Below are 24,662 nucleotides of genomic sequence, written 5' to 3'. Positions count from 1 at the left end.
CGGTCTCATGTCTCTCATCTTTCTCATGGCAATGCCCCATTCTCTATGGGGTTCAGGTCAGGTGAGTTTGCTGGCCAATCAAGTACAGTAATCCCATGGTCATTGAACCAGGTTTCGGTACTTTTTGGCAGTGTGGGCAGGTGCCAAGTCCTGCTGGTAAATGAAGTCAGCATCAAGCAAGCTTGTCTTCTGAAGGAAGTATGAAGTGCTCTAAAATGTCCAGGTAGACGGCTGCATTGACTCTGGACGTAATAAAGCACAGTGGACCAACAGCAGCTGATGACATGGCTCCCCAAACCAACACAGACTGTGGAAACTTCACACTGGACTTCAAGCATCTTGGATCGTGTGCTTCTCCATTCTTCCTCCAGACTCTGGGACCTTGGTTTCCAAATGAGATGCAAAATTTGCTCTCATCAGAAGAGAGTACTGGACCACTGAGCAACAGACCAGTTCTTTATTTCTTTAACCCAGGTAAGACGCTTCTGACGACATTTGAAGCCCATGTCCAGGATCCGTCTGTGTGTGGTGGCTCTTGATGCAGTAACTCCAGCCTCAGTCCACTCCTTGTGAAGCTCCCCCACACATTTGAATGGCCTTTTCCTGAAAATGTTCTCCAGGCTGCGGTCTTCCCTGAAGCTTGTGAACTTCTTTCTTCCACACTTTCCCCTTCCACTTAACTTTCTATTAATGTGCTTTGATACAGCACTTTGAGAACTTCTTTTGCAATCACCTTTTGAGGCTTTCCCTCCTCGTGGAAGGTGTCAATGATGGTTTTCTGCACAACTGTCAGGTCAACAGTCTTCCCCATGATTGTGAATTCTACTGAACCAGACTGAGAGAGACCACTTAAAGGCTCAGGAACCCTTTGCAGGTGTTTTGGATTCATTAGCTGATTAGAGTGTGACACTTTGAGCCTACAAATACTGAACCTTTTTACAATATTCAAATTTTCAGAGATTTAGATTTTGGGGGTTTCATAAGCTGTAAACCATAATCGTCAAAATTATAACAAATAAAGGCTTGAAATATCTCACTTTGCATGTAATGAGTCTATATAATATATTCGCTTCACCTTTTAAGTTGAACTACTGAAATAAAGGAACTTTTACACGACATTCTAATGTATTGAGATGCACCTGTTCATGAGGCTGTGAGTAAATGATGACAGAATTTTCAGTTTTTGGTGAAATTAACTGAAATTATTATGTAATGTATGAGTAAATGACCCCCAAACAACCAAAAATCACCTAAAGCAAATGTCAGAGATTTGACTGTAGATGAAAGCAGAGGGAAAAGAAGAAGTGGCATAAGATGTTAGAAGTAGGAATGCAGAATTGCTACCAGCATTTCATGGCTAAATCCTCTTTTGCAGATGGCCATTTGTCTCATTGGGTAGAAGTGATTGATGTGTTGAGGAAGGATTGGTGCTCCTTGAAAAGACCAGCGCGGATGATTGAAGCATGCCGGAGGCACTAATACCTTCACCACCGTCCCAATAGTATGCATCATCAAAGCCAACCCGTTCATTCAGTTTGAGATGATTATGTGCCTCTCGCATGCCAACCAATTCAACTAGATGTTCGGTGACAGGTAAGAGGACATACCAGGTGTGTTATCCCCCTCTGGAGGTAAATAGCATAACATAGCTATGATGTAATATTGACTTGTCAGCTCATCAATGTGTTTTTCGTATTTGATAACAGGAAGTCGATTTTCATGTAGAATAAATCCTGAATTGGAATCATCCCCATCACAAACCTCAACACACATGCAACTCAGACGTTCCTAAGAGAGCGTTCAGGGCTATAATGACTGCCGGTGTTGGTTTGCAGCTGTACAGCCTGAGGCACAAATGACAATGGCGGTTAAATCTGTTTGTTACCTTCTCCAGTGTGTTTATAGCAGCTCTATTTTCAGACGAGCTTGAGGAATGTAGAAGTTATAGAGTGGATCCCAGAGTTATTTTCAGTATGTGGTCTTTCTAAAGAGAGTATTAACATAATACAGCCTCAAATCTTTTCCCTAGAGCAGGGCCTCACATAATACCACACATTCATTTTGTTACCGTTTTCAATTTTCACAGCTGCTCTAAAGCTATAGACACCATTTTGTTATGATGCCAAAAGCATGCAAAGAATCGAGATTGAACTATTTGCCTTCACTCTGTTTCTCCAGTGTCTTTGTGAACTCCCTTTTCTCTGCTAGTTCATTTCAACCTGAAGTAAAATTATCCTTATCTCGTGGCTCTGCATACCAGCGAGACGCTGCGCCTCCATTACATGAAATCTGACCCTACAGGAGGAGGTTGTAATTATGGCTGAACGGCTGATTTTAGATTTAAACTTCAATTGGAATCCAGTCATGCACAAAATTTGTACATAGTGCTGATGCTCTTTTCTCCATCATGTCAGGCTGTTCCAGTGATATCTGACATGCTGTGCTGACACTATCTCAGTCTCCCCTGTCAGAAAGGACATTTATGTTATGGATTGTACATGCATACTTTTGCAGAACCTGAGAGAGAATTATTGTCATTTTTTTACTAAGCAAACATCCATTTCTGATCTCTATATTTGTTTGAATTTGGGTCTATTTAGCAAGCTAACTATATTTCAGTCAGTTCCACTTAAGTCAAAAATACCACAGACAAACTTTTAGTCATAGTCCAGGGATAGGCAAGTTCATTCCTGGAGAGCCACTGCCCTGCAGAGTTTAGCTCCAACTCTAATCAAACACACATGAACAAGCTCATCAGTGTCCTCAGGATTACTAAAACTACAGGCAGGTGAGGGTTTTTCAGGGTTGGAGTCAAACTCTGCAGGACAGCGGCTCTCTTAGACCGAACTTGCCTACCCCTGGCCTAGTCATATAGGCATATTTTGCTCAATTTACATTTGGCAATATGGCTTTGTTCTAAATTCCCCATCCTTTTCATGAGCTCCATGAAAAGCCAAGACAGGAAACAGCAGCAGCTTCTGGGGACAACCTCCCATTTTTTAAACTGGGAGGGCAGCGAAATCCCCCACTGAGAACAGAGCATGCATCAATGACAACAGAACGACATTGATTAAGTTAAACACAGTTTAAGGTTGGAGGTCGGTTGCAGAGCAGCGTGCAGTGGAAGCAGCCAAGCAGGAAGACTGAACTGAAGCTACACTGTTAGACTTTACCGCAATTTTACAGTTACTTACCGCAAAAAAGCCCAGTAAAATACCATTTATATTATTTACGGTTAGCTACTGTAATATGCACTGCATTGTGGGTATTTTTAATGAAATTTACAGTAACTTACTGTATATGGGAATTTGCAGTATTTTACTGTTTACGTAAAAGCAGTAGTGCTACTGTAAACAAAGAATACACACAAACACACACACACACTGGATGTTTAAAAGTTAAATAAAAACATGTGGATGGAAGGATGTAAAATTAGTTCTTTGTGGGAGACAAAGAAGTAATTTTTATACTTAGTATTTTCTCCGACCCTTTTCACATTTTCGGGTTTCTCAGAGCGGAAGTCGTCATAGTTGGGTTAAATTTTATAGCGGTGAATGAGAGAATACAATAATTATATATTTTTTGTGTGCCCATTTGCTCAAATAGCAAAAGAAAAACTCCACAATAGTGATTTCACAACTTTCAAAAAGAGGAAAAAATAGAGTATAGAATAAATAGAGTAAAGTATTAGTGTTATAAATGTATTTCGAATTCGCCTCGTAGGAGGAGCTTCTGCCAGCGGCTCCTCTCGTTGAGAAATGACTGACATGGGCTGTGTTTACACGTCTTTTTGTGTTAAAACTGTTAATGTGTGACAAAACGTAGTTTTAAGACTTTTTTAGTCGGTAATGTAGTTGTTTAAAGCTCAAATCTGTGGTTTATTTATAAGAAGAGTGCCTATTTTAACATTTTATCTGGTGTTTTCGGAGATGTGAGCTCCAGTGAGTCAGCGGCGTTCAGCGCCTGTTTACCCGGCGAGAGTAGACTTTCCTCGGCTAGCCCTTCTGACGTCTGCCGCTGGCTCTGATGTCTCTGTGGCGTCTCCAGCTATAATTAGTCTTGTGGAGATTTAACGGCCCATATTTGCTCTCATGGATCTATAATTTGTTCCCTGGCAAATCGTTTAGGCTGAGGGCAAAGTGAAGTTTCATTACTTGTTTATTTTTCGGCTATAACTGTACGTTGCAAAATAAAATGACGGATCATGAGATATAAAATGCTAACGGTAGGCTACACACACACACAAACACCTACTGTTAGCATTTTATATCTCATGATCCGTAATTTTATTTTATTTATTATTATTTTAATGCCAGAGTAATACCAGTACAAGTGTGGTGATATAAATGTAATTTTTAAATGTTTAAAAAATATATTTATAAACTTTGCTTACACCTCACACAATTTAAATTGTTTACTCGCGTGCCAAGCCCGCGCAAATGAGGTTTGTGTCGAGTGCGCGCATAACGGACGTCCCTGCCTGTGGATCGGATCGCCAGACACCAGCTGCGAGCTTTCCTGAGGTAAGAAGTTTTTATTTGACAAATTTGTCACAAATGTCTTTGATACTTTTAAAACGTAAACCAATATTCATTAAATATAGCTACATATATGAAGAAAGTAAATAATAATATCGAATTGCTATTACTATATGACAGTCTCGGGGAACTGTTCATTTTCCTCAAGAACCGCTTTCATAACCCATTAAATTTGCATACAATTGACTAACTGTTACCTGCATTGTACATTATGTACCAAATGTTGTATTTACGCGAACAATGGTTTCCGTCTTTTCACGGCCAGTTATAGTTACATATTTTCGTTGACAGTTAAATGTGTGTGACGCCATTTGAAGTAACGTTAGCGGTGTCAAAGGCTCTCTCTCTCTCTCTCTCTCTCTCTCTCTCTCTCTCTCTCTCTCTCTCTCTCTCTCTCTCTCTCTCTCTCGAAAATAGAACATTTACGCCAGTGTATACACCAGAGGATTAATATATATTCAAGTATAATAATAATTAGTTCAAGTATGTTCATTGATGCTTCTTATTTATTATATTATTTCATATGAATTCATTTTTACATGCCACTGAAGGCTCTATTATTGTCTTCTCTCTTTTTTCAGTGTTGATAGTCATTTGATTGTGTAAGTGGTCAATCTAGCAGTCATCCTATATCTGTGAATTATCATGTGCATAACATTTAGGCACCATTATAGTCAATAAACATTAATGAAAATTTCTTCTTTTTCTCTCTTGTGTCAACAGGAGCTAACAACACCCCAGAAAGAGCCACAGCACTGAGCATCTTTGGCTTTGTAAGTATATATTTTGACTAACATTATGTGATTAACGTCTTTTAATGCATAACATTTTATTATTTCAAAAATACTTGTTGCCTGCATTTCCTACTTGGCATCTATTTGTTATCTTGTTGTGACTGTTTAGTCTCATGTGGGATATGTCACTGCATAACATGACAAAGTAATTAAAAATGATTCATTGTATGCACTTAAAAATTTGTGTAACACTTTACAATACGGTTCATTAGTTAACTACATTAGTTAAAATTAACTAATAATGAACTGCACTTATAAAGCATTTATTTATCTTTGTTAATGTTAATTTCAACATTTACTAATGCATTATTGAAATCTTGCTAACATTAGTTAATGCACTGTGAACTAATATGAACAGCTGGATTTTTATGAACTAACGTTAAAAAAGATTAACTAATGCTGAACAGAGGTGTTGTTCATGGTTAGTTCATGTTAACTAATGCATTAAAGGGTTAGTTCACCCAAAAATGAAAATTCTGTCATTAATTACTCACCCTCATGTCGTTGGACACCCGTAAGACCTCCGTTCATCTTCAGACACAAATGAAGATATTTTAGTGTAAAGCTGATGCTGAGAAAGGCTTCAGATAGGCCTCCATTGGCATTCAGTACATTTACACTCACAAGACCCATAAAAGGCACTAAAAACGTCGTTACAAAGTCCATCTCACCACAGTGACTCTACAATCATTTTACGATATGACGACAATAGTTTTTGTGCGCAAAAAAAAATCTAAATAACACCTTTATCCAACTTGTTCTCGACTTCCGTGTGTGCCTCCACGACGCATGCGCGAGAATATGACGCAGATCCGGCGTTCGGGAATCCATGAAATGCACACTTTAACCCCATTTTGAGCACTACGCCGAGACCTAAAGCACGATCAATGTAGAATTCAACAGCTTAGACACGTGCGTCTTCCTCTGCTCGTAAACAAATCGCTTCTGGGTCATGTGTCCGAACGCCGGATCTACGTCATATTCTCGCGCATGCGTCGTGGAGGCACACACGGAAGTCGAGAACAAGTTGGATAAAGGTGTTATTTAGATTTTTTTTTGCGCACAAAAACTATTGTCGTCACATCGTAAAATTATTGTAGAGCCACTGTGGTGAGATAGACTTTGTAACGACGTTTTAAGTGCCTTTCATGGATCTTGGAAGTGTCAATGTACTGAATGCCAATGGGGGCCTATCTGAAGCCTTTCTCAGCATCAGCTTTCAACTAAAATATCTTCATTTGTGTTCCGAATATGAACGGAGGTCTTACGGGTGTCCAACGACATGAGGGTGAGTAATTAATGACAGAATTTTCATTTTTGGGTGAACTAACCCTTTAACTAATGTTAACTAATACAACCTTATTGTAAAGTGTTACCAAAATATGTATACATTATTTTATATGCAGATCATATCCAACCAGTGACCAGAAAACAGAGAGACTGAGGAATAGACGGAGAAACGGACAAAGCTGGACTACAACTAAAACCTGAACTAAAAACTAATCATGCAAGTATGTACAGGTGCAAGTATTTAATTATTTGCAATTTCTGAGAGACTTTTATCTTTTAATTTTCAGCCAACCTCGTCTTATGCTGCCTTCATGTGCTAGAAATTTCCTACTTCCCACTTCTGAAGTTGTGATTACGAGCTCATCACATTCAGATTTTGACTTGAGAGGGCGTTCATGTCCAATTTTTTAACTAGGAAACTAGTTCACTAATTCCTATAGCACGTGAAGGCAGCATAAGATGTCAGTTGAGCAGGAGGTGACGTTTGCCTACCACACCACAGGTGATATGAAGTATATCATATCATGAAATTGCTCTTATAGTCAGGGTGTCCGCGGGGTTGTAAAAGGTAGTAAATGAAATTAGCCAAAATTAAGGGCATTAAAAAGTAGTAAAAAGTACTAAACGTCATCTGACGAGGTATTACATTTTCGAGTCCAATTTTTTTTAGATAAATTTGTCAATTTGGCCTTTTTTTTCTAAAATTCGCGTGGATTTATTTATATGTTTAGAGTAGGACCTGCGCGATATCGTGTGAGGTGGTGTTCGTTCGCGCGCGCTGAAACGAACTGGATCCGCGGCTGGCTTGCTGACAAACATGTACGCGAGCTCGCTTCCATTCAGTAATTAAAGCATGGGGAAATGCAAGTTTTCGGACCTCTGGCTGGAGGACTCACGATTTAAAGACTGGCTTAGGCCAGTAGTTTGCAACAGCCGCGAGGCTTATTGCCACGTCTGCAAGAAGACAATTAATATAACCTGGGTGGGGGTGAATGGCGTCAAATCGCATATGTAATCAAATAGCCACCAAGCTAGGATGCGCGGACGTAGCGAGCAGCTTCCCATACCAATGTTCTGCGCTACAGATGCATCAACGACCTCAACCTCCACTGCTTTGCCCTCAACCCCGACTGCTCTCCCGATTCAAACCACTGCCAGTAGCCTAACGTTAGTCTAGCAGCTCCATCATCAGGTGCGTGACAGACGTCAGACAGCAGACGCTATGCCCTATCACCACCACTACATTGCGAGCTGAGGTGCTGTGGTGTTTAGACCTTGCAACTAAACACCACTCTTTCAATTTGAATCTATGGCATTGAAGAGCTGTTTCGAAATACCGTATGCAAGTTGCTTAAAGCTTGGCATACACTGTGCGATTTCAGCAAGCGTATCTACTCACACTGTACGGGTAGATCGCATGCGATGTAAAGCCAAAGCTCACGGTTTATATGCTCACACCATGGCTCGGATCAGCGAGCGCGACTTGTCTGCTCACTGTATGAGTGAAGATTTAGCATTTACTATTTATGTATATAAATGATTATTATTATTATTAGGGTAGGCCTACTTTTATTATTAAATTGATAATACATTTAATTTGCCCCCGTGATAATTTCATAATGCATCAATGCACAACCGACATGTTGCATAATAAAAGAATAGATATATTAGCTTACTCCTCATTATTTAAATACATTTTGCACAATTAAACAAGGAATTATATGCCTATAATTAAAATGATTATCAGTCTATAATATGTCAGAACACTACAATAATATCAGTATTATCAGAAAGTAAGAGCAGCTTTATTTAAAAAAAAACTTGTTTAACACGAAATGGGCCTATACTTCTCTTCTAATTTGTTTCACAATATGGGCCAAAAGAGAAATATTAAGAATATAAATTCAGACAGTTATAGGCTATACGTTATCAGCATATGTTAAAGCAGATTTATATAAATAAAGAGATATCTCTTGTCTCTGTGAGAATATGCGCCGAAAGCTTGTCAGATTTTACGTTCACTTTCAGTAGTGAATAATTGACCAGGTTTGAGACTTCACCGACTCTCACACACATTACGTTTTTGTGTGATATCCACTGACTCGCCTTCATGATTTAAAACGAAAAAGAAAAAAAATCTATATTGCGCCGTGAAAATTGCTCTGTACACTGCATGAACTATGAAGAAGATGTCTCCTTCCTATTCTGTCTTTATTTCTATTCTCATCTCTGTGGGCAGCTGATGTTAAGTTATAATGACCTCGTTACATTGTGATGCAATATGTTATTCCATTTGGAAAGATATTTCATTTACGCTACTATAGTTGCAGCTTGAAGTCGCGCTGGTATTAAAAAATATTTTGAAGGTATTAAAAAAGGTAGTAAAAGGTATTAAATTCAACTTAAGAAGTTCTGTATATACCCTGATAGTGTATGGAATGCTTTTTAAAGAAAATTTGCGGGGGGGGAAAGGAAAATGTTTAGATGAAGTAATGGAGATGGTGTGAACATGGCCTTTACATGTTCCAGCGTGAGCTGGAGGGAGGTGTCTTCCGTCAGCAGCTTGCTTTCTGATTGGGTATTGTTGCGTTTCACATGATAATCTCCAGAGCGCGCACGCTTGTCCTCGGGATAGAGATATATAATATAAGTATAACTATGAATAATAATAATATAACAAGTATAACTATGAATAACTGCTGTTGCACAAGTTGTTACCTCATCTGTCCATGAACAAATTTAGATGAGATAAACCATTTCTCACACATTGTCCCTCTGTTTTGTTTCAGATCAGCCATTAGTAGTTTACCAGTAGGGAGGCCAGCCAAGACCAGCTGGGGTATTTTGTTCATACTTTTTGTTGCCATATCGTCATGATCTCTGCTTTGATTTGTTGTAATGAATTCAGTTCTCTATTTTTTTTCTGTTTTTTGTAATTGATTGTGACGGTGAATAAAAAAATATACTGATGTACATGGACTCAAGTCTCTTATTTGGAATTTATTAAATGTATTATTTATTTTATTGCATTCATGTAAAATATTCAAAATAAAGTAATAACATATTAACATATGCATATTTTGTAAAATAAAAAGTAAAATAAATTACAGTAAAATTACTGTAAAAATTATTATACTGTAAAAATAAATTGCGGTAAGGGCATCATACTGTAAAATTAAATTGCGGTAAGGGCATCATACTGTAAAATTAAATTACGGTAAGGGCATCATACTGTAAAATTAAATTACGGTAAGGGCATCATACTGTAAAACACATTTACAGGTAAGCTACTGTAAAGGGGCAATTACAGTAACTTACTGGCAATAGTGCTGCCAGTAAGTTACCGCAAAAATACAATAAAATGTCTAACAGTGTACGCATAAAGGAAGTTAGCCTATTTTCAGGCGCTGCGTAATATCATTGGGCCTGCTGCACCCATGGCATGGCAGCAAAGTTCCTTGATTATTACGCAGGAATGAGAGTTAGTTCAGGCAGGCAAAAAAAAAAATATTTAGACATTTTAAATTTAGAAAAGATTTTTTTCGGCGGTCTTAGTACACAATGTATCTACAGAAGAGTCCAGTTTTAAATAGGAAAAATATCTAAACAAATTTTTTTGAGCGAGATGCTAACGGTCTAATCAGATTCAATGGTCTATGCTAAGCTATGCTAAAAGTGCTACCGCGAGACCTGGAGATCGGCTCAATGGAAAACGGTGAAACTGTTTAACTGTTAGGGGAGTTGGGAAATGAGCCTATTTTCAAAAAAAGTGGAGTGTTCCTTTAAGTAAGGCGCCCTGTTTGAGAGTTCCCAATTGAGTGCATAGGAATCGGATCAGCTGATATGGGCTGAACTAATGCAGAATGCATGATTTTTGTATTGTCTCCTATGCACTTAAATCCAAAATGAGAGCTGTAGTGAGTAAACTGCACGAAAACACTGTATTTACATGGCTGATCTCACCTCGTGATCTACCCCTGCCATCAATCTCTCTGCACTTCCCTAAAACGGCAGAGGCTTCCCTCACTGCTGTCGAAATTCGCTCACTACAAATCAAACTCTCATCCTGTGCAAAGGCTCCTTGCTTTGAAGTTGATCTTTAGACACAGGCTTTTAAGTAGCTACGATGGATTTATTTACACATTATGTTAATGTTTTTAGGGCCTCAGACTTTTTACCAGAGGAAGTCAGTTGTCTTCAAAACACCAAATCTTTAATTACATATTTAATCATCAATAGTCTGCAGGCTACACACACAGAAAAGGAGAGCCAATTGCTGCCAAATCCTTTGCCTATTTAATTTATTTATGTATATTTATTATTTAAAATAAAAATATTCAAAGTTCTTTAAAATTATAATTTCATTTATTATCAATTATTAAAATTATTGTATTGAGAACATTTTCAACAGCTTGACTCGCATGCCACACATCTCGATTCACGTCACATTTCATCAGGCTCTCTCTCTTTAAGTTGGTGATTGTTGCCTTAGGGAAACACTTTAGATTTTTGTGGCATGGAGCATCTTGCAACTATTTCATGAGATCAGTGAATATAATATTTGGAGGTTTAGCACACGATTAGTTAATAACAAGTTAAGCAAGGCATATTTACTGCGAGCACGTGATATAATGTGTGAGGTTGACGGTGTGCACTAATTACAGAGACAGTCCTCTGGAAGCTACCTGCATGGTTTAGGGCCTTGCTCAAAGGCACGATGGTGACAGGGGGGTCTGTGATGCGCCCCGGTTTACACAACCCATAGCTTTTAACTAGTCCTCACAAACAATGTTTACTTGCAGATTTACGTGACTAACTTGTATGCCCACAAAAGTCTACTTTGGATCTGAGGTATATGCTTACTGAAAGTGTTAAACAGGTTAAAAAAAATAAAGTGTTCCTATTTTTACTTTGAATATACAGAGACATGGCTGTAAATGTTATTATCTGGTCTCAGATCTGTTATCTTCCTATGGGTACACCTTTAAAAATAAAGGGGCCATAAAACAACCATTTTTGTTTCCCTGAAGTTTTGTGAAAGGTTCTTTAAGGAACCATTTTTTCCAACCATTATGTAGTCTAAAGAACCTTTCTGCGCTACAAAGAACCTTTTGTGCAATGGAAAGGTTCTTTGGATATTAAAGTTTATTCATGGAACCATACCAACATGGAAATTCATGGAACAATATACCATACCCTGCCAAAGAACCTTTATTTTTAAGAGTGTACTTTTTCTCTAAAAGGCCTTCTTGGTAGCAACAAACCAACAACAAGTAATATATTTTTCGACAGTCACACTTTTGAGACCCACCAAAAAGTTATTTAAAGGGGGGCTTTTAGCTCCATTCTACCCTTGTGAATAACTGAATTATTTCAGGTATGTTTACAAAAAATATATATTTATTTTTATTTTATATATTTGAACGCAAGCTTATAACCATTTATTCGTCTGTTTTGTTAAGTAATTTAATTAAGCTATTTGTTTGTGGTTAACTGAGAGGAAGTGTTTGATTTGACATTTAACAGTCACTAGCTACTGTGTTTTATTCACCAGCAGAGGGCCAACTAAAAAAGACCTCTCAAAACCTAGTGAACTGCCTATCTAGACAGCATTTTTGGCCATTATAAATGCACACAGCGTTATTTAAAGTAAAACAATAATTGATAGGCTACAGTAGGCTGGGTTTATAACTGATCTGGAATACCAGATAGGCTTAGTCATGGCTTCAGGTAATGTGAATAAAACTCAGTAGGCGTGTGTGTGTGTGTGTGTGTGTGTGTGTGTGTGTGTGTGTGTGTGTGTGTGTGTGTGTGTGTGTGTGTGTGTGTGTGTGTGTGTGTGTGTGTGTGTGTGTGTGTGTGTGTGTGTGTGTGTGTGTGTGTGTGTGTGTGTGTGTGTGTGTGTGTGTGTGTGTGTGTGTGTGTGTGTGTGTGTGTGTGTGTGTGTGGATCCATCGGGACGCCTCCTCTCGACCTCTGATAGGCGCAGCCGAGCGTCTCATCCGCCTTTTAGGAACCTTTGAGTTCACTGGGATTCAGCTCGGACGTGTCATGAGTACAGACAACTGAAAGGACACTATTGATATACATGACTTTCTTCGAATCTTGCCATACAAGGATAAATTTGCCGTGATAAAAGTTTGACTACAGTCGTTTGAGTCATTCTCGGTAAGTAGCCCGCAACCTTTTTATTTGACCTGCTGGATTAATGACAGAGCACACCCTTTAAAATTTGAACAAATGACCCGTTTTCGTTCCTATAAGAGTGCGTTTTACCTTTTTTGGGTTGAAATTCTTTTAATTCACTGTACCTCTCTGATCCAAACCACAGTCGACAGATAGTAAACATTAGTAAATAACAGCGACAGACTGTTTGACAGCGTTGCGTCAAAACCAGAACGCTTGCATTATAATCAATTATAGGTTTTGAAACGCATGGACAAGCTAAACGCTCCCACTGGTTACAGTGAAGACGACAATGTTAGGAATTTCAAATTCTATAAAAATATACTTGGTGAATTGTAAGTCACCTTACCATATAGTGTACGATAAAATCATACGTATACTAAGTAAAAAAATATGGATATCAAAATGGTTAAAATGCTTTTTATTAGTTAGTTTTTGTTTGTTTATTATTTATGGCGGATGAGACCTTCCCAGGATTCCCTTCACATTTATTTAGATTTTATTTAAGATGTTAGTTTCTTCTTATTTATGTAAACATTATGTATGTTAGAGTGTAGTTTATGTTGCTTTTTAGGTTATTTAGTATATAAGTTTATTGCATCATTTTAGTGTTGTATGATAGCCTGATGTTTTGTCTTTGTGTGGGTAACTAACACTGCTATGTATTTATATTACTATTGACTACTGTTGCTGAAGAGGCATTTTGATGAACTGTAAATTATCATCCGGCCTTTTATTGACAAACAGATTAGCTAAATAGGTTTGTGTATTTGCATTATAGAGTTTAGTGACAGATAATACAGATAGGAACTATAAAATATAGGCTACAGTCAGCAAAATACCATAGCATAATTATTGTATACCGTCACTATTTTTTACAGTAAAGTTCTGGCAACCAGTGTCAGGAATTTTTTTTTTTTTTTTCATGCAAATTTAAAGATTTTACTTTTTAACCAAATGTAGTTTGTAGTTTTATTTTGAAACGCCTAAACTAATGTTTGCAAAAGTAAGACAATGGCATTTTCACACCTGTCAAACAATTACCTTAAGACTTTAGTGCTGGCCAAATAAGCGAGTTATATCTTCCATGCTTGTTAAATGTGTGTATTTTGACATTCTGTCAAATGCTAGTGGCGACCTGTCATGCACTGCATTCATAAAAGGTCAGGAATTACCCTCCATGCCCACCCTGATTCTATGCCAGGAATGTTCAGTGTCATGTATTTGTACTATATACGGAACTAATCAGCATTAAAGCGCTTTTACATCCACTAGTGTGAATACATGCACAACAATGGATCTATAATATTCCATATTAAAATATGCAGCAGGTGCATGGAAACAGCAATGCATGTGCAGTGATTTTATGAATTTGATATGATCCCTTGCCTTGATGGAGCTTTGTGTGCTGCTTTGTGTTTGCCGTGCTTGTAGGAGTGGTTAATTCATGGTGTGTGTACAGATACATTCGTACTTTCCACTCTATAGATCTTAATGTTGCTTTGTATTGGATATGCAATATGTAGGTCACTGCAATCCTTGATATTATTATACAGCATGTGATGTAAAAATGTTTGTTTAACATTTTTTTGGCTTACAGCCAATGACTAATGTTGACCAGGCAAATCACGTCTTCTCATTCCAATGACCTTTTTATGAAAATGCCCCTTGTAGCCCAGACTGCTGTTTTTCTCTTTCTAGGGACGAGTAATCTAATTTAGCTGTAATGCACCTGCGTTGTGGTGAAGACAAATGACCCCATGCTCATTTCCACAGTCAGTTTTTTTTTTTTCAGTGCAAAAAAATAGTCATTTTATCTGTAGTCTGTATAGGGGGTGTGTGAGTGCAGACTCAACACAGACAGCCAAGGACGCAAGAGGAAGGTACACTGTGAAATACTCTCACTTAGCAGCGACCGGAAATCCACAGAGTTACTTATGAGCTTCCTGTGATATCAAATAGGAGAAAACATTTCCACTGAAGTGGAGAACGCTTTCTCACTGATGACATCACAGTGACTGAGACCATTTCAGACAATGCAAAGTGAAAGTACTGTAGTAACATTTCTTCAAATTCAGTTATATCATGGGTATGCTTTGCAGTAATATTCTGTACATTAGCATTAGTTGATGCATAGGTAACGAACTATAATAATAATGAACAATATTTTATAGCATTAATCTATGAGTGTAAATGATTATTTAATCACATTTATTACACAGATGCACGATATTGGCCGATAAATGGTCATTTTTAATGTTTTTGTTCTCTGCCTGATTAGAAAATGTGGCCGATATATTAAAGCCGATAAATAATAGATTATTTCTTTCAGCCGAGACACTTAAGATGTGCACTGTTCGCCATGATGGTTTGAATTGCTTGAAATAAGATTGGAATCGCTTCAAAAAGGAAAATACAGTTACATGCAACGTGCAGTGCAAGGCTGACATATAGGCTACATACAATTATAATAATTAGATATATTATATATAATTAGAACATTATAATTGTGTGCATGGGACATGGATTTAATGGTGAGACTTTTGTTTTTATAATCAGGCTCTGAAATATTATATAAAAATTTTGATTCAGATTTATCGGACAATATATTGGTTATCGGCTTTCAAATATAAAGAATTATCATTATCGTATCGGCCAAAATTTTCATATTGGTGCATCCCTAATTTATTGTTGTTGTTCATATTAATACAATGAATAATAATAATAATTATTATGTATAATGTAATTATCAATATTATTGATAGCTAATATTGATAGTTAGACTATAATACTGGAAATAATATTAACATTTATAATTTAAATGTTAAGTATGCATGTGGTATGTATGTTATTAACCTTAACCAACATTAATATAAAAATATTGTTTAATGTTGTTAATTATTGCAAAAAGTTAATGTACATAAATAACCTTATTGTAAAGTGTTAGCAATATTGGTTCAAATTCATTTAGTACATTTGTAAAGCAATTTTCAACGTTAAATGAAACTAAAGCCCATAGTCTCGTCCAGTCAGGGGCAAAGGAAATGCATTGTCTCCTGCAAACATGCATAGGAAGAATGGAATTATACAGTGATGTGTGTCTAAAGCCCATCTGTAGACTGTCTGATTTTGTGGTGGGGCTGCAGCCTTGGTTGAATGGACACGGTCAGAACAATGAATTCAAGAAGAAAATGTTTAAGAGATGAAAGGGTCCTCACCAGCGTGAAAAATGCATTTGTCTTAGTTTTTTAAAATCTTAGTGCCCACGCATAAGATTTATCGTCCATTAGGTCTCTTGGGTTCACTTTATCTGAGTGGGGGCGGTGTGACTCAAGACGTCTCACCCATAGGCTTATATGTTATTTTTTCTACATCTAAAACTGAAGAGATTTGCACCATGAGCTGTTTGCGTAATACAAAGGGGTAAATCTTAGTAAACGTGTGTGAGAAACAGACTGTAGTTGTAGATTGTGTTATAAAATAGATGCTCAAACTTTTTTTATGATTAATTAAATGTGCAATCTAATTAGCAATCACTGTAAGCACAAGACTTTACTGAAACATTTACACCTCCATAGTGACTGACCCAGTTAGAGCAACAAGAGCGCTTATATAGCCATTGTTTGCGAAATACAATATTATTATTATTATTTTACTTGCCCTTTTAATTTCCACTGTAACCTCACAACAAATGAGGTTTCAGTGGTTATATATATGACAGCTGATTGGTTGATTGTAATCCATACCTTTGTAATACATAACTTTCTACCAAAGTTATCTGACATTATATGAAAAAATGTGATAATGTGATTAAAATAAAATGTTGAAGGTAAATTTTGGTTTGACTGTATATTGACCCATATAGACCCTTATATATATATATACACACTCTAAAAAATGCTGGGTTAAAAATAACCAAAGTTGGGTTGAAAATGGACTAACCCAGCAATTGGGTTGTTTTAACCCAGCGATTGGGTTGTTTTAAGCAAACATTACATTATTTTTTTAGAGTGTATCTTTGCTGTTGTGACTATACAGTCAAACCAAACTTTATTCAGACACCTTCAACATTTTATTACATTATCACATTTATTCACATTTATTCATATAATGTCATATAACTTTGGTAGAAAGGTATGGACCGGTAATTGATTACAATCAACAAATTTAAGTACACAATTCGATAATACCAATTTAGGTCAACCAATGACCAAGCAATGCTTCATTTTGTTCAGTCTGTGGTGTAAAAGGTCGCATTAGCAATTAAAGAAAAAAACATGGTCAGGTCAAAGTGTCTGAATAATTTTGGTTTACTGGTAGTCCACTGTATGAAGAATTTTTGGGTATAATATGTCACAGTTTACTTTATTACATAAATTAACTATAGTGTCCTGCACCCACTAGTAAAAAATGATGGTGTCTGAATAATTTTGGGTTTGACTGTATAATGTATTAAAATGCTTTATAATAAAATAATTAAAATATATAATATAATTATATTATGATAAATAAATATAATAAATATCGAGCCCTGCTTATACCTTTGCTTGTGTGTGTGATGGAGGAATCTGACACGCTGTTAGATAAAGCATGATGCATTAGCTTCACCTGACAATGGTTTGTGGATTCCACACTGTTTGAGTGGATACTTTACCTTATAGACACTTGTGACAGGAAAGCCCACATGTTTACATATCATCTGACCCCAAGAAACAGTTGAACACCTCTAACATGTCAGAGACGGGGCAGGTGTTTCTCCAGATGGGCCAGCCGAGAAACCGAAAGGTGTTATTTAAGACCTTCTAATGACAAGAGTATGTAGAGTTATATGGGTCATTATTGTTGACGTATGATGAGGGTCGTTGTCTGACGGTATGATGCAGGCTGGAGGAATGTCACGGGAACCTTAACTCTTGTTGCTCTCGTGTGTGTTTTGAATCTCTTGGATCATGTTAATGGATTGCGCTACATGTAATGTTTCTGCATTTATCTTTTTGCTTATTCAGAATAGTTAAAAACATGCTAATGTTATTTTCTTGCATTGCAGTCTTGATGTTTTTTCTTGAAATAATATTGTAAAACCCACTATGTAAACTGTGGAACTTGCCACCTTTTTGCCATTGCGTGACTATCAGAGGTCTTATAAAGCATCCCGTGTCATAGTGGGGGAGGGGGTTCAGTGCTCCATGTGCTGATCAGACTCTCCATTACCCAGAGTGCCTTCTCAATGGGGACGGAGGGGCAGAAGACAGAGCGATGGCTTCATCTGACCCCTTTGTTTCCCCTCACCATGTCGTGGAACTTGACAAAGGCTGATGGTCTTTGGATAATGACACTACTCATTGGTCTGAGTACATAACAAACGCTGTGCATCGGAGCGTAGGAGAGAATCCCTCAACGCTGTGCATTACTTATGCTCTTTTTGAATTATTTAGCAAAGTTTGTTTTGCGTTAACTGCATGAGTGACCAGGAAGAGATCACTGTCACTGGGTCAGTGCTAGTCCGCCTGAGGCGTCCAGCGCTCTTAATGCATCTGTTATTTTTGCACGCTCCGCCCCATTATTCCATTATTTTCATTTTAAAGTCTTTTTAGATTTACAACATGATATGTAGGCCTATTTTTTATATGTATGCGATTCATAATGGAGAAGATTTTGCTCAGATAGGCCTGTGTAATTCTGTGTGAATGGTGTTAGGAAGCTTTCGGCAGATTTTGATGCTAATTAGCTGCTCTTGCACCCCATTTGAATGCTTTACTGAGCAGATGTATCCGATTTGTCTTACGGGGGCCTTTTTGCACCCTGGAGTGAAGCTGCTGCCATCCTTTGTCAGTGTATGAAAATGTATAGGCCTATGGAGTCTATTAATATACCTTGTACCAGAGGATTTGAACAACAAGGTTCAAACATGTGGTTCAGTATTAATGTAAATAATATATTATATCATGAAATTAAGCATTTTATTCAGCATTTCCTTCATTGATTATTCTGCAATGATGCATTCAATTGATCAAAAGTGACTGCAAAGACTTTATTTAGCTTTTTTCTTTTGAACTTTCTATTCATCAAAGAATCCTGAGAAAATTATCACTGTTTCCACACACACACACACACACACACACAAATAAGTAGGCACAACCGTTTCAATATTGATAATGATAAGAAATGTTTTTGAGCACTAAATCAGCATATTAGAATGATTTCTGAAGCACTATGTGACTGAAGACTGAAGTAATGGCAAAGCTGAATTTTCAGCAGCCATGACAGGAATAAATACATTTTTTAAATACATAAAAATAGAAAACAGTCAGTTTTTTTTATCAAATAAATGCAGCATTGGTGAAAAAAACTTTGAAGAAACAAACATTGAGGAAAAATGTGAGTTTAAACTGTTTTATGATTAATTCTTATGAAGTTTTAACATATTTTTCAGATTTTAAAGATTTTCGAAAAACAACTCATAAATTGTTCCAATACAAATGCATGATTTTAGATTTAGGGGGAAAAAATTGTACTTCCTCACAAAGTGATTGCTGTTCTTTTTCTTAGGGAACCCTGTACTGTATGGTGTAACAATATATCGCAATACAAAAATGCAACAAAATGTATCGTGGATAGTCACAATCTATATTGTGTATAGTTCACCTGAAATAAAAATTACTGTGAGAAAAAACTACATTAAACTACTATATAATGTTAAATATAGCTAATGTATAATAATGCAATGGAGGAATATTTGTGGGTCCTGATAATGCCAAATGTCTACCAGTAATAAGTAGCCTACATTATTTTTATTAAATCAGTGACAGAGTGCAAGCATATTCGTCTAAAATAATTCAGTATTTTCAGAATCATGAATATTTTTATTCTGGTGTCACCATTGTCCTGTGCATTGGGTACCAGCTCCAAATCCAAGCCTATTCATATCCACCCCCAATGTAATACCCAATTTAGCATTTTAATCAACAGTACATTTGACCCTTTGACCATATGTCTTGGAGTATCGCAATAATATTGTATTGTGAGTTCAGTATTGAGTAGTGAGTGCATCAAATCGTGACATAAGGGTGTCGTTACACCCCTGCTTGTTTGTGATTTGAACAAATGTACAATGTTACAAGTCTCCTCTCTATCTGTTATGCAGAACCTGATTTCACCAAGTGCAACCAACATCTTTATTTATCCTGGAACAACATTCCAATCAACCAAACAGATTTGAGGGACAAGTTTAGGTGCTTCTGCATCAGTGTTATTCACCTGTGATTTCCCTCTGATTTTAGGGATAACTTATGGGTAGGGTTAGGTTTAGGAGTAGGGATATGGTTAGAATTAAATTTTCGGACAGGAACAAAATATTTTCACCCAGGAACGCGTCTAACTCTGCGAAATCAGGACGTGCATCTGTTATAGTGGTAAAAAAAGGCATAAAATCCACATGCCTGTGCTGCTCTTTTTGCCATTCTGCTTTGAACCCCATATGTGTGCAGTCAATCTTGATGTTGTCTAGTGCGGTACGTGTCTCCCTCCTCAGCATCAGCAGCAGATACAGTACTTCAGAGTGCCTCCAGAGGATTTTCATTTCCTTTGAAGTTTTTTCATTCCACGAGAATGCTTGAATGGATTCTTCAGGATAATTCACCTTGTACATCCTGCGCTTTTAACCTGCTTGCTTTTTGACAGGACAGTAAAAAAATATTGATTTGTATATGCTGTTTATTAATTCTTTGATATCACTGAATAACGTTCTGAAAATTGAGGTGAAATAGATTCCACATTTGGGTGGTCCGTGGGAGACTAAGATTGACGCAAATGTCCTTATTGCCTTTCCTTGTTGTCCCACGTTCATTGCTTTAAATCCCCGTGCCTAATTGCTGAGGATTTTCACTGGAATGTTTTTTTCGGTCTCGTCTCTGGAAAGTTTTTTTCTTCACAGCTGCATGTTTCCATAGGTTGGTTTGCAAAAACATTGGCATATCTTGAAGACAAGATTTATTTATTTATGCTCAGCCACCTTTCTGTCATCTCATTCTCACATTCAGACCTTTAACAGACATATAGTGCTCTTATGTTTAGGCAATTTATGTTAAGAATGATGTTCTTTGACATGGTATGTTGACTGAATCACAAGCTCCTCCTGTGTCAGGTGATCCTCAAATATACCCACAATGTCTGAACTGCAGATGTTTACATGTAAATATGAACAAAAGCCTCATAGTTCAGAGAGCGAGGGGTGTGTTTTCCCCCATCTGATTAAACTCAGTCACACTCTGTTCGTGATCATGGAGTGTAAATGTCTTTTTGGGAGAATGTGAGGTTTTGCCATCTGATCCTCAAAGACAAAAGAGGGAGCAAATCCTTTCATGAACATTCCTAATTAGCCCCCTTTGCCGCCTTATCCTGTTATGGTTCTGCTGGCCCAAAGTTCAAGGGAATCAAACTTACCCAATGCCCCACCCACTTAGTGTTCTACAGCTGCCACAAAGATATTTCATCCCTCCTCGGTTTGACCCACCCCACACGCCAAGACATTTTGTGGGAACAGATACAATAGAGCTTGTCTTTCCTCCGTTTCAAGAAGCGGGGTCACCAAAAAAGAAGGATAGAAGAGAGGCAGAGGTCATTATGATCTAGCTAAATCAGTTAAACCCAATTCTACAGGAGAAAAACAGATGGATGAATGAATAACTTGTGGAGAAAACATCACATAAATTCTATTATTTACTCCTGATCTCATTCAAAACCTGTTTGGTGTTATTTGGGCAATTAGTGCAAAAATGTATGCAAAAAAATTATCCCTCTCTATTATTTTCAGCATGTTTCTTTGTGCGGGTTGTATCACATACCACCATCACAAACAGTCTTTTAAATATTAATAAGCAGTGAGGCAATTTTGTTAAAATATTTTTCTAAGAAATAATAATAATAGTAATAATAAATGATATCAAACTAATACTTTATTTTATTTTTCAAGAATTTTTATTCAATGAGGCTTTTCCCCCTCGATTGCTACATCAGGACAGTTGTAATACCCTGATATTTTGACTCTATGCCCACCACCCAAAAAATATTAAAGTATATTTTAATTCAAATATTAAAAACATGTTTGTCATAAACGAGGTGTATTTAAGTCGTTTTATGAATGAGTATTTTCCCGTATGGCACATTCATTGTATCATTAACATTGAGATATTTTAAGGCGGAGAATCTTTTCTGCATTATCTGAGGCATTTGAAGTTTGTTTTTCATTGTGTTATTCTGAGCTACATGACTGATTCCTAGGACCTTTGAATGTGTCAAGAGTCTGAAGAGGGGATTAAAAATTATGCAGCTGAATCGGACCACTTCAAACGAACATCGCTGGATTAGTGTGTGTGGGTGCATGCAGGATTTCAATTAGCTGGTCTGTGATTCTGATCCAACGTGACTCCTTTGGTTTTGACCGGGTGCATTATAGGTAAGCAGAGGCATTGCTTGATGCCATTTGACCTTTGACAACAAGGCTCTGTGCTCTCTCAGATGAGAGATTTTGAGGTTATTGCCCATTCTTGCTGTACCGAGGCTTTCCAAGGAATTTTGCTGTACAGTTTTGAAGGTGTTATGCAATATTTTTGTTTATTTTCTATTCATGGAATAGAAGAGGATTGTGCTATTGTCCTAAGTAATATTAACCTCTTGCATTGTGCAGTTTCTAGTATAATGTTTTACTTCTAGACGACATGCTGACATTCAGGTGTTTGTGACAGACTGGAAAAGAGCCACAACTTGCAGCTTGTGGCTTCCTTGCCACTCTTCTCCATTCACTTCACAAACCTGTGCGAATACTGGTCTAACAAGTTTTGGAAGTCACAGGAGAGGATTTGCATTTCTTTCCCTCCATTAATGGGAGCGACGGCCATTCACAGGCCGATTCACAACCCAGAATATCGTGTTTCTGACCTGAGTTAGTCTTACTCACCTGGCAGTGGCTCAGGCAGGAACTCCAGGGCCCTTGACCTGCTGGGAGCCTCAATCCTCTCCCTGCTGCCTCTTTCCTCCACCCAGCTGGGTCTGAGTCAGCCAGTGACCTGAAGTAATGAGATGACATGAATGTGACTGGATCACACCATAGAGAGAGGAAGTCAGGCTTTCAGAGCTCCCGCAGTCATTCTTACATGGTGTATCACAGGTGCTAAAAACTCAAATCAGCACTTTTTTGTTTTAAAAGCTGCGTAACATGTGCAGCCAAATGACTAATACTTCTTCTAAATGTAGTCAAATGACTAATTATTTTATTGCTCTATACTTGTATACATTACTGTGCTAAAGTTTGGGGTCAGTGAGATTTTTTTTTTTAAAGAAATGTATAATTTTATTCAGCTAGAATGCATTAAAATTATCCAAAATGAGAGTATATTTATAATTTTACAAATCATTTTTGTTTCAAAATGCTGTTCTTTTGAACTTTCATTAAGGAAAACAAAAAAGTATATACATTTCCACAAAAATGATAAGCAGCACAACTGTTTTCAACATTGATGATAATAAGAAATGTTTCTTGAGCAGCAAATCAGCATATTACAATGATTTCTGAAGGATCATGTGACACTGATGAAAATTCAGCTTTGCTTAAGTTTTTACGGTATTTTTATCAAATAAATGAGGTCTTGGTGAATTTGAAAATAAAAAAATGATACATTTTTGAATGAAATTGAATTGATTGAATTAGTGAATGGCAACAACTGTATTATTTGTTTTTATTTATAATTTTTTTAGCAGAAACATCTGAGACAAAGTTAATACTTAATGCGACTGAAATTGAATTTAAACTGTTCCCTGCTGGTGAAATGACCTGCCTAAATTCTAGTCTTTAGCCATTTCTATGTATTTTTTGTTTATTTATTTAAATTTAAAAAAAGAACTTGCTACATACATACTGTGCTTAACTAACTGGGACTTGTCACAGTACTCACATATTTTTGCCCTGATGTTGGTTCGATTGCTTCTATTGTTAATTTAAAGGTCCCGTTTTTCGTGTTTTTTTGAAGCTTTGATTGTGTTTACAGTGTGCAATATAACATGTGTTCATGTTTCATGTGTAAAAAAACACAGTATTTTTCACACAATTTACTTATCTGTATACTGCTGTTTTCACTGTCCTCAAAACGGCCTGAGAATTTCCTCGTTCTATGAAGTCCCTCCTTCAGAAATACCTAACGTGTTCTGATTGTGCCAACGGTTCCCGTGTTGTGATTCGACAGCAGCTTAGGGCACGTTGCCCGGGAAGGTCACGCCTCTTACCATAACGGGGAGATGAACGCGCTCAAACTACAGCCCCTGAAGGCCAAACAAAGGTGATTTGACTCCGGGATGAAAATAACAGCGTCTGAACGACATGGCGACAAACGCAACCGAACCGAACCGAACGCAACACTTCCTCTTCTCCACGAGGGAGCAACAAGACCACGCCCCCTTTTTCGCGTATTCTTGTGGGCGGAGGTTAGTCGACAAACTGTTCTACTGACGTAATTAAAGCAGGAAGTACCAGGATGTAGTCCAAACCGGCCGTTCGCTGTAGGCTTTGAAAGGGAACTTCTGTTAAATAAAATATCTCGCTTGGCATTGAACTTTGAGCTTTATAATTTTACAGGTATTATTTATGCTCTAACAGCAACATTACACACTAACTAAAGTTTGAAAAATGGGATCACGAAGAACAGGACCTTTAATAAAGCGCTTGCCTGGTAAATGATTAAATACAGTTGTGATGTGTTAATATCATACATAATGCATATGCCTAATTTGATGTTTAATCTTATTAAAAGAGCATAAAAGATGTTAATATGTACCAATGGTTTTATATGGGCACATACTCATT

General features: G+C 37.2%; 1 protein-coding gene and 1 long non-coding RNA gene across 2 annotated transcripts in view; both read left to right on the top strand.

The window, feature by feature from the left end:
* Nucleotides 1-3,770: 3,770 nt before the first annotated feature.
* Nucleotides 3,771-9,593, top strand: LOC307129004. The gene is made up of 4 exons (XR_013816838.1): nucleotides 3,771-4,523; nucleotides 5,262-5,311; nucleotides 6,739-6,843; nucleotides 9,412-9,593. It is a non-coding gene; the product is annotated as an uncharacterized lncRNA (long non-coding RNA).
* A 2,942-nt stretch (nucleotides 9,594-12,535) lies between these two features.
* The window catches only part of lypd6 (LY6/PLAUR domain containing 6), a 28,115-nt gene continuing 15,988 nt past the window's right edge, over nucleotides 12,536-24,662 (top strand). The window contains exon 1 of the mRNA XM_079821975.1: nucleotides 12,536-12,790. The gene's annotated coding sequence lies outside the window, so the exon portion shown is untranslated. The remainder of the gene's footprint in view (nucleotides 12,791-24,662) is intronic.

Source organism: Gobio gobio, assembly GCF_949357685.1.
Source record: "Gobio gobio genome assembly, chromosome: 7".
NCBI classification, from domain to species: domain Eukaryota; kingdom Metazoa; phylum Chordata; class Actinopteri; order Cypriniformes; family Gobionidae; genus Gobio; species Gobio gobio.
The sequence above is the reverse complement of the archived record's forward strand: the minus strand, read 5'-3'. Positions and strand labels throughout refer to the sequence as shown.